This window comes from Bubalus kerabau, chromosome 5 (genome assembly GCF_029407905.1).
Source record: "Bubalus kerabau isolate K-KA32 ecotype Philippines breed swamp buffalo chromosome 5, PCC_UOA_SB_1v2, whole genome shotgun sequence".
Taxonomy (NCBI): domain Eukaryota; kingdom Metazoa; phylum Chordata; class Mammalia; order Artiodactyla; family Bovidae; genus Bubalus; species Bubalus kerabau.
This window is the reverse complement of record NC_073628.1, coordinates 11,851,958-11,861,770: the sequence shown is the minus strand read 5'-3', so window position 1 is coordinate 11,861,770 and position 9,813 is coordinate 11,851,958.

The following is a 9,813-nucleotide window of genomic DNA, read 5'->3' as shown; positions in this document are numbered from 1 at the left end:
ATGGCACTGCAAAGAGACCGACACAACTAAAGGACTGGACTGAATTGAACAAATGGAGAACAAAGACTAATAAATCTAATTGCATCAAGTTGTTGACTAGCTACCTATAACAACACATTACTTAAGTGGCTTTAAAATTCAGGCTTATGACTCTACATTCAGAGTGGAATATCTTCTAAGGAAAAACAAAAATACTGCCCATTAAAAACAAAACCAAAGAAAACCAAAAGAAAAAAGGGAATGAAATCTGACACTATACTCAACAACTATATTCCCTTGGTATATCTAATTTTCTTGAAGAAATCTCTAGTCTTTCCCATTTTATTGCTTTTCTCTATTTCTTTGCATTGATCGCTGAGGAAGGCTTTCTTATCTCTCCTTGCTATTCTTTGAAACTGTGCATTCAAAAGGGTATATCTTTGCTTTTCTCCTTTGCTTTTTCCTTCCCTTCTTTTCACAGCTCTCTGTAAGGCCTCCTCAGACAGCCATTTTGTTTTTTGCATTTGTTTTTCTTGGGGATGGCCTTGATTCCTGTCTCCTGTACAATGTCATGAATCTCCATCCAGAGTTCACCAGGCACTCTGTCTATTAAATCTAGTCCCTTAAATCTATTTCTCACTTCCACTGTATAGTCACAAGGGATTTGATTTAGGCCATACCTGAATGGGCTAGTGCTCTTCTCCACTTTCTTCAGTTTCAGTCTGAATTTGGCAATAAGGTGTTCATGATCTGAGCCACCGTTAGCTCCCTGTCTTGTTTTTGCTGACTGTATAGAGCTTCTCCATCTTTGGCTGCAAAGAATATAATCAACCTTATTTTGGTGTCGACCATCTGGTGATGTCCATGTGTAGAGTCTTCTCTTGTGTTGTTGGAAGAGGGTGTTTGCTATGACCAGTGCGTTCTCTTGGCAGAACTCTACTAGCCTTTGCCCTGCTTCATTCTGTATTCCATTCCAAATTTGCGTGTTATTTCTGGTGTTTATTGACTCCTACTTTTGCATTCCAGTCCCTTATAATGAAAATGACGCCTTTTGGGGGGTGTTACTTCTAGAAGGTCTTTAAGGTCTTCATAGAACTGTTCAACTTGAACGTTTGTATGTAACAAACTTGATACACAGGTTTTCAGTGAATGTATGTAGTGAAGGAGCAAGAGAGGAGAATAAGGAGTTGCCTGTTCTTTCCCTTTTTGCATGTATTATGGCCACTCTGAATAGGAATTTCACTGGGTATAAATGAGGCCCTGTGTATGGGAACATGGCTGCAAGTGACAGAGGACCAGGATTCTAGGAGGTAGGACAAGAGCTGTGGTTGGTTGAAAAGAGCCAAGAGTGCGATATAGGAGGAAACAAGTTTTCACTGGTTTATGTGAAAGACTCGGCAAATATAATCCAGATTTGTGTGTAGTGATTGAGCTGTGAGTTAGAGGAGCAGTCCCTGTTGCCCAGAATGAGCAAGAGAGGAGAAGAGAGAGGAGACTGAAACGTGAAAATCAAACATGAATGTCTAGTATTATCTATGTATGTCAAGTATGCCTAGTATTGAAGAGATGTAAGTCCTGTCAATTTATCTGCTTCCTCCTGAGAAGAATTAGAGTTGTAAAATAGGGAAGGTCCACACCCTGCTAGTACCTTATTCTTCTTCTGTCCAGTCCAGTGAACATTGATTTCTAATGCCATTTCTTTATAAACAGAGGATGTACTTCACATGATTGAAGTCTTCTAATTTGCTGTTCCACATAAACTTTTGGTGCTGTTCTGTGCCCAGGCACATGGGGCCCTGTGGCCTGGTAGGCTCTGTTTTGGCTGAACAGTGCAGTGTATGGGGATCTGCTGTTGTCTGGGCCCTGGGTTATATCTTCAGTCTGGGTTCACATCTGAGGGGTTAACTCTAGTTGGGTTTAATTCTATCATCTCACTCTTTATCTTCAGTTTGTCCCATGTTCTTTCTTTCCATGCCTCTTTTTATCCCTGACTTTTCTGTGACTGAGTAGTTTTTCTGATTCCCTTTTATATCCTTTGTCACTTTATTGACTGTAACTGTTTTTTAAGTAGTTTTAAGATCCATGGTATACATCTTTAACTTGCCAGTCTATCATTAATTATGATAATTATTAAATTATTTATTTATTTATCATTTCTTTGTCTGTACTGTGTCTTAGTGTGGCATGCAGGATCTTCCTTGTGGTAGGGACTCTCTATTTGAGGAGGGAAAGTTCAGTACTTGCAGTGTGTAAACTCTATTTGAGACATGCAGGCTTAGTTGCTCAGTGGCATGTGGGATCTTAGTTCTCTGGAACTTAGTTCAAAGGAACAAACCTTTGCCATTTGCAAATGCTTTGCATTGCAAAGTAGATCCTTAACCACTGGACCACCAAAGAAGTCCCTATATTTACCTTTTAATACATATTACGTGTTTATCATTTTGGATACTGTTCATTCCCCCTGTAGATACAGATTTTCACTTGGTTTTAAATTCCTTCTGACTTGAGACCTTTTAAAAAACATTTATTGCATTGATCTGTTGGTGGTGATGTGGTCTTATAGTTGTTGTACGTCTGAGAAAGTATTTTATCTTCTATTTGATATGTATTTTTTCTTGGGTATAGAATTCTGAGTTATCTCAGCATTTAAGATGTGGTGCCAGTGTACTCTGGCTAACATTGTTTCTTTTGCCTAATCTGCTGTCATCCTCATTTTTTGTTCTACTGTGTCTGTTTTTCCTTCTGGTTACATTTCTTTGGTTGATTGTCTTAAACCATGAATTATGACGTGCCTTTGTATAGTTGTCATGTTTCTTGTCCTTGAATTAATTGAGCTTCTGTGTTAATGGGTTTAAAGCTTTCATCATTCCTGGAAATTTCTGAGCCAGTAATTATGAAGTTCTTTGCTCTATTTTCTTGTCTTTCACTTCCTGTGGGATTCCATTTACATATATTTTAGCACTCTTAAAGTTACTTCAAAGCTTTCTGATGCACAATTATTTTTTTCCCCACAGTCTTTGCATTTCTATTTTACATGTCTCTATTTAACATACTCAATATTCTTCAGCTTCATGAATATAAGGATTACTGATGTAGTAAGCATTTTAATGTCCTTCCCTGCTAATTATGAAATATATATTTTACTTCTGTTTTTACTAATTGATTTTTCCCTCGTTATGGATATTTTCTTGCTTCTTTACACATCCAGATTTTTTCCTTTTAAATTTATTTATTTATCTTAATCAGTGGATAATTACCTTACAATATTGAGATGAAACTAGGACAAATACTTTCACAATTTATATGGAAATTTTAAATTGGATTGTGGATGTGCTCACTTTGCCTTTGGATGCTGGATTTTTTTAATTTTTATAAATTATTCCTTTCACTGTTTGCAAAGACTGATAATTTCTTGGAAATAATTGCATTTTTTGAAGGCTTGCAGTAAAGTTTTTTAAGCTGAGATGAAACCAGCCTTTAGACCAGGTTTACTATTCCCCACTAGCAAGGCAATATTGTCTTTAGGGCCCTATTGATCTCATGGGAATTATTAGTAACTTCGGGGGCAGTCCTAAGATGGCAGAGGAATAGGACAGTGAAACTACTTTCTCCCCCAACAAATTCATCAAAAGAACATTTGAACACTGAGTAAATTCCACAAGAAAAACTTCTGAATGCCAGCAGAGGACATCAGGCACCCAGAAAAGGCAGCCCATTGTCTTCAAAAGGAGGTAGGAAAAAATGTAACAGATAAAAAGAGAGGCAAAAGAGGTAGGGACAGAGATCCATCCCAGGAAGGGAGTCTTTAAAAAGAGAGAAGTTTCCAAGCACTAGGAAACACTCTCACTGGCGAGTCTGTGGTGAGCCTTGGAACCTCAGAGGGCAACATAAGTGTGAGGGAAAATAAATAAATAATTTAAACCCACAGATTACATGCCCAACGGTAACTCCCAGTGGAGAAGCAGCACAGACGCCTGCATCCGCCACTAGCAAGAGGTGGCTGGGCAAGGAGGTGCGGGCTGCATTGCTTAGAGTAAGTACAGGGCCTAAATGCCCCGAGGGCAATCTGAGGGAGCTAACTTGAGATAGCAAACCAGACCCTGGGATAACTACCCCAGCGAAAAGCCCTAAACTAAGACACTGCCAGGCCTGCTCACAGAACAAAAGACTGAACAGGGCTAGCCGGCTGCAGACTGGCCCATCCCCTGCCAGAGACAGAGGAGCAAGGGCAGCCAGAGCTAGAAGGGGGCAATTGTGGCCCCAGAGAGGCATCATCTACCAAACTGCAAGCAGGTTTTGTTGCTAACCAAGATTTCTTGGGATTCTGGACAATCAACATCTGCCTAAGAAGATATGCCAGTTGTACACCCAGAAAACCCAGCGGCAGGCAAGGGAGAGGCAATAAATCTCAGTGACCACACTCACCAAACACCTGGTCATCTGAGCGGCTCAGACCTGGGAAGGGCACAAAACACAGGACCAACTGAGTCTGTGCCTTTGAGTAGTACCCGAGTACCTGAACCTGGGCGGCTTAGACCTGGAAAGTGCATGCAACCCAGGGCCCACCTCAGACAGTTCCCGACAGAGCAACCTAGAGCCAGAGCAGTGTAGACAGGGAAAGCATACACGCCGTGAGCAGGGGAAAACCCAGTGTGGCCGAATTACTGTGACCACATGCCAGTGTTATCTGTTGGCAGCGCCCATCCCTCCCCACAGCACAACTGAACAAGTGAGCATAAAAAATTGTCCACCACCACCCCCTTGGGTCAGGGCAGAAATTAGACACTGAAGAGACCAGCAAACAGAAGAAGCTAAAACAGAGGGAACCACCCTGGAAGTGACAGGGGCAGTAGATTAAAACCCCACAGTTAGCACCGACTATATAGGAAGGGGCTTATAGATCTTTAGAAGTATAAGCTGGATCAAGGAACTATGTGAAAGTAAACTGACCCACACTGTCCACAACAACACCACAGAAAGTCCTAGGTATATTTTTACTACTTTCTTTCTTTAAATTTAATTTTTTAAGACCTCTACTACTCCTTTAATTTTCATTTTTATAACCTACTATTACTTTGAAAAAAAGACCCTATTTCTTAAAGCAAACTTCATAAATATATATATTTTATAATTTTTGTGACTTTGTTTTTTTCCTTTAATATCGTATTTTTGAGAATTCAACCTCTACTCTAGATTTTTAATCTTTGCTTTCTGGTATTTGTTAGCAATTTCGTACCTTTAAGAACCCAATCTTCAGTGCCCATTTTTACTTAGGAGCTAGATCACTGGCCTGATTATTCTTTCCCCCTTTGGATCTCTTTTTTCTCCACCAGGTCGCCTCTATCTCCTCCCTCCCCCTTCTCATATCTACTCAACTCTGTGAATCTCTTTGTGTGTTCCAGATTGTGGAGAACACTTAGGGAATTGATTACTGGCTCATCTGTCTCTCTCCTTTTGATTTACCCCTTTATCCCCCTGGCCACCTCTGTCTCCTTCCTCCCTCTTCTCTTCTCTGTGTAACTCTGTGAACATCTCTGAGGGATACAGACTGTGAGATCACATAAGGAAGTGATTACTGTCTAGCTTTCTCTCTCCCCTTTTGATTCCCCCTAGTCTCCTTCTGGTCACCTCTATCTCAATCCTCCCTCTTCTCTTCTCTGTGTAACTCTGTGAACAACTCTGAGGGATCCAGACTGTGCAGAGCACATAGGAAGTGACTACTGGCTAGTTTGCTCTCACCTGTTTTGATTCCCCCTCTTCTCCTCATGGTCACCTCTATCTCCCTCCTCCCTCATCTCTTCTCCATGTAACTCTGTGAACCTCTCTGGGTGTCCCTCACTGTGGATAACTTTTCATTTTTAACCTAAATGTTTTATCATTGGTGCTGTATAGATGAAAAGTCTTGAGGCTACTGTAAGAATAAGACTGAAAATGAGGAGCGGGAGGCTTTAGTCCAAATCCTGAGAACACCAGAGAACTCCTGACTCCAGGGACCATTAATCGATAGGAGCTCATCAAATGCCTCCATACCTACACTGAAACTAAGCACCACCCAAGGGCCAACAACTTCTAGACCAAGACTTACTACGCAAATTCTCCAGCAACACAGGAACGTAGGCCTGAGTTTCAAAATACAGGCTGCCCGAAGTCACTCCAAATCCATTGACATCTCATAACTCATTACTGGACATTTCATTTCACTTCAGAGAAAAGAAATTCAGCTCCACCCACCAGAACATCGACACAAGCTTCCCTAACCAGGAAACCTTGACAAGCCACCGGTCTAACCCCACCCACAGCAAGGAAACTCCACAATAAAGAGAACTCCACAAACTGCCAGAATACGGAAAGGCGACCCCAAACACAGCAATATAAACAAGACGAAGAGGCAGAGAAATACCCAGAAGGTAAAGGAACAGGATAAATGTCCACCAAACCAAACAAAAGAAGAAGAGATAGGGAATCTACCTATAATAGAATAGAGATAATAGTTGAAAACTTCCCTAAATTGGGGAAGGAAATAATCACCCAAGTCCAAGAAACCCAAAGAGTCCCAAAAAAAGATGAACCCAAGGTGAAACACCCCAAGACACATATTAATCTAATTAACAAAGATCAAACAAAAATAACAAATATTAAAATAAGCAAGGGGAAAACAACAAATAGCACACAAGGGGATTCCCATAAGGATAACAGTTGATCTTTCAATAGAAACTCTTCAGGCCAGGAGGGAATGGCAGGGCATACTTAAAGTAATGAAAGAAAAAAACCTACAGCCCAGATTACTGTACCCAGCAAGGATCTCATTCAAATATGAAGGAGAAATCAAAAGCTTTACAGACAAGCAAATCCTGAGAGAATTCAGCACCACCACCCAGCTCTCCACAAATAGTAAAGGATCTTCTCTAGACCAGAAACACAGAAAGGGTGTATAAACTCAAATGCAAAACAATAAGGTAAATGGCAACGAGATCATACTTATCAATAATTACCTTAAATGTAAATGGGTTAAATGCCCCAAACAAAACACAAAGACTGGCTGAATGGATACAAAAACAAGACCCCTATATATGTTGTCTACAAGAGACCCACCTGGAAACAAAGGACACATTCAGACTGAAAGTGAAGGGCTAGAAAAAGATATTCCACTCAAATAGAGACCAAAAGAAAGCAGGAGTAGCAATCCTCATATCAGATAAAATAGACTTTAAAACAAAGGCTGTGAAAAGAGACAAAGGACACTACATAATGATCAAACTATCAATCTAAGGAGAAGATATAAATATTATAAATATAAATGCACCCAACATAGGAGCACCACAGTATGTAAGACAAATGCTAACAAATATGAAACGGGAAATTAACAATAACACAATAATAGTGGGAGACTTTAACACCCCACTCACACCCATGGCTAGATCAACTAAACAGAAAATTAACAAGGAAACACAAATTTAAATGATACAATAGATCTGTTAGACATATGATATCTAAAGGACATTTCACCCCAAAACAAAGAATTTCACCTTTTTCTCAAGTGCACACAGAACCTTCTTCAAGATAGATCACACCCAGGGCCATAAATCTAACCTTGGTAAATTCAAAAAAATTGAAATCATTCCAAGCATCTTTTCTGACCACAATGCAGTAAGATTAGATCTCAATTACAGGAGAAAAACTATTAAAAATTCCAACATAGGGAGGCTGAACAACATGCTGCTGAATAACCAACAAATCACAGAAGAAATCAAAATATGCATAGAAATGAATGAAAATGAAAACACAACAACCCAAACCCTGCGGGACACTGTAAAACCACTGTTAAGGGGAAGGTTCATAGCAATACAGGCATACCTCAAGAAACAAGAAAAAAGTCAAATAAATAACCTAACTCTACACCTAAAGCAACTAGAAAAGGAAGAAATGAAGAACACCAGGGTTATTAGAAGTAAATAAATCCTCAAAATTCGGCCACAAATAAATACAAAAGAAACAAAAGAGACCATAGCAAAAATCAAAAAGAGAAAAGGTGGTGCTTTGAAAGGATAAATAAAATTGACAAACCATTGGCCAGAATCATCAAGAAACAAAGGGAGAAGAATCAAATCAACAAAATTTGAAATGAAAATGGTGAGATCACAACAGACAACACAGAAATACAAAGGATCATAAGAGACTACTATCAGCAACTATATGCCAATAAAATGGACAACTTGGAAGACTGGACAAATTCTTAGAAAATTACAACTTTCCAAAACTGAACCAGGAGGAAATGGAAAATCTTAACAGACACATCAAAAGCATGGAAATTGAAGCTGTAATCAGAAATCTTTCAGCAAACAAAAGCCCAGGACCAGATGGCTTCAAAGCTGAATTCTACCAAAAATTTAGAGAAGAGTTAACATCTATCTGTATGCAGGTCAGGAAGCAACTGTTAGAACTGGACATGGAACAACAGACTGGTTCCAAATAGGAAAGGGAGCACGTCAAGGCTGTATATTGTCACCCTGCTTATTTAACTTACATGCAGAGTACATCATGAGAAACGCTGGACTGGAAGAAACACAAGCTGGAATCAAGATTGCCGGGAGAAATATCAATAACATCAGATATGCAGATGACGCCACCCTTATGGCAGAAAGTGAAGAGGAACTCAAAAGCCTCTTGATGAAAGTGAAAGTGGAGAATGAAAAAGTTGGCTTAAAGCTCAACATTCAGAAAACAAAGATCATGGCATCTGGTCCCATCACTTCATGGGAAATAGATGGAGAAACAGTGGAAACAGTGTCAGACTTTATTTTGCTGAGCTCCAAAATCACTGCAGATGGTGACTGCAGCCATGAAATTAAAAGACGTTTACTCCTTGGAAGGAAAGTTATGTCCAACCTAGATAGCATATTGAAAAGCAGAGACATTACTTTGCCAACAAAGGTCCGTCTAGTCAAGGCTATGGTTTTTCCTGTGGTCATGTATGGATGTGAGAGTTGGACTGTGAAGAAGACTGAGTGCCGAAGAATTGATGCTTTTGAACTGTGGTGTTGGAGAAGACTCTTGAGAGTCCCTTGGACTGCAAGGAGATCCAACCAGTCCATTCTGAAGGAGATCAGCCCTGGGATTTCTTTGGAAGGTATGATGCTAAAGCTGAGACTCCAGTACTTTGGCCACATCATGTGAAGAGTTGACTCATTGGAAAAGACTCTGATGCTGGGAGAGATTGGGGGCAGGAGGAGAAGGGGACGACAGAAGATGAGATGGCTGGATGGCATCACTGACTCGATGGATGTGAGTCTGAGTGAACTCCGGGAGTTGGTGATGGACAGAGAGGCCTGGCGTGCTTCGACTCATGGGGTCACAAAGGGTCGGACACGACTGAGTGACTGAACTGAACTGAACTGAACTGAACACCTATCCTACTCAAACTTCCAGAAAATTTCAGAGACGAAGACAAACTGCCAAACTCATTCTATGAGGCCACCATCACCCTAATACCAACACCTGAAAAAGATGCCACAAAAAAAGAAAACTACGGGCCAATATCACTGATGAACATAGATGCAGAAATCCTTAACAAAAGTCTCACAACCAGAATCCAACAACACATTAAAAGATCATACACCATGACCAAACGGGCTTTATCCCAGGGATGCAATGATTCTTCAATATCCGCAAATCAATCAATGTAATACACCACATTAACAAATTAAAAAATAAAAGCCATATGATTATCTCAATAGATGCAGAGAAACCTTTGACAAAGTTCAACATCCATTTATGATAAAACCCACCAGAATGCAGGTATAGAAGGAACATACCTCAACATAATCAAAGCTATAT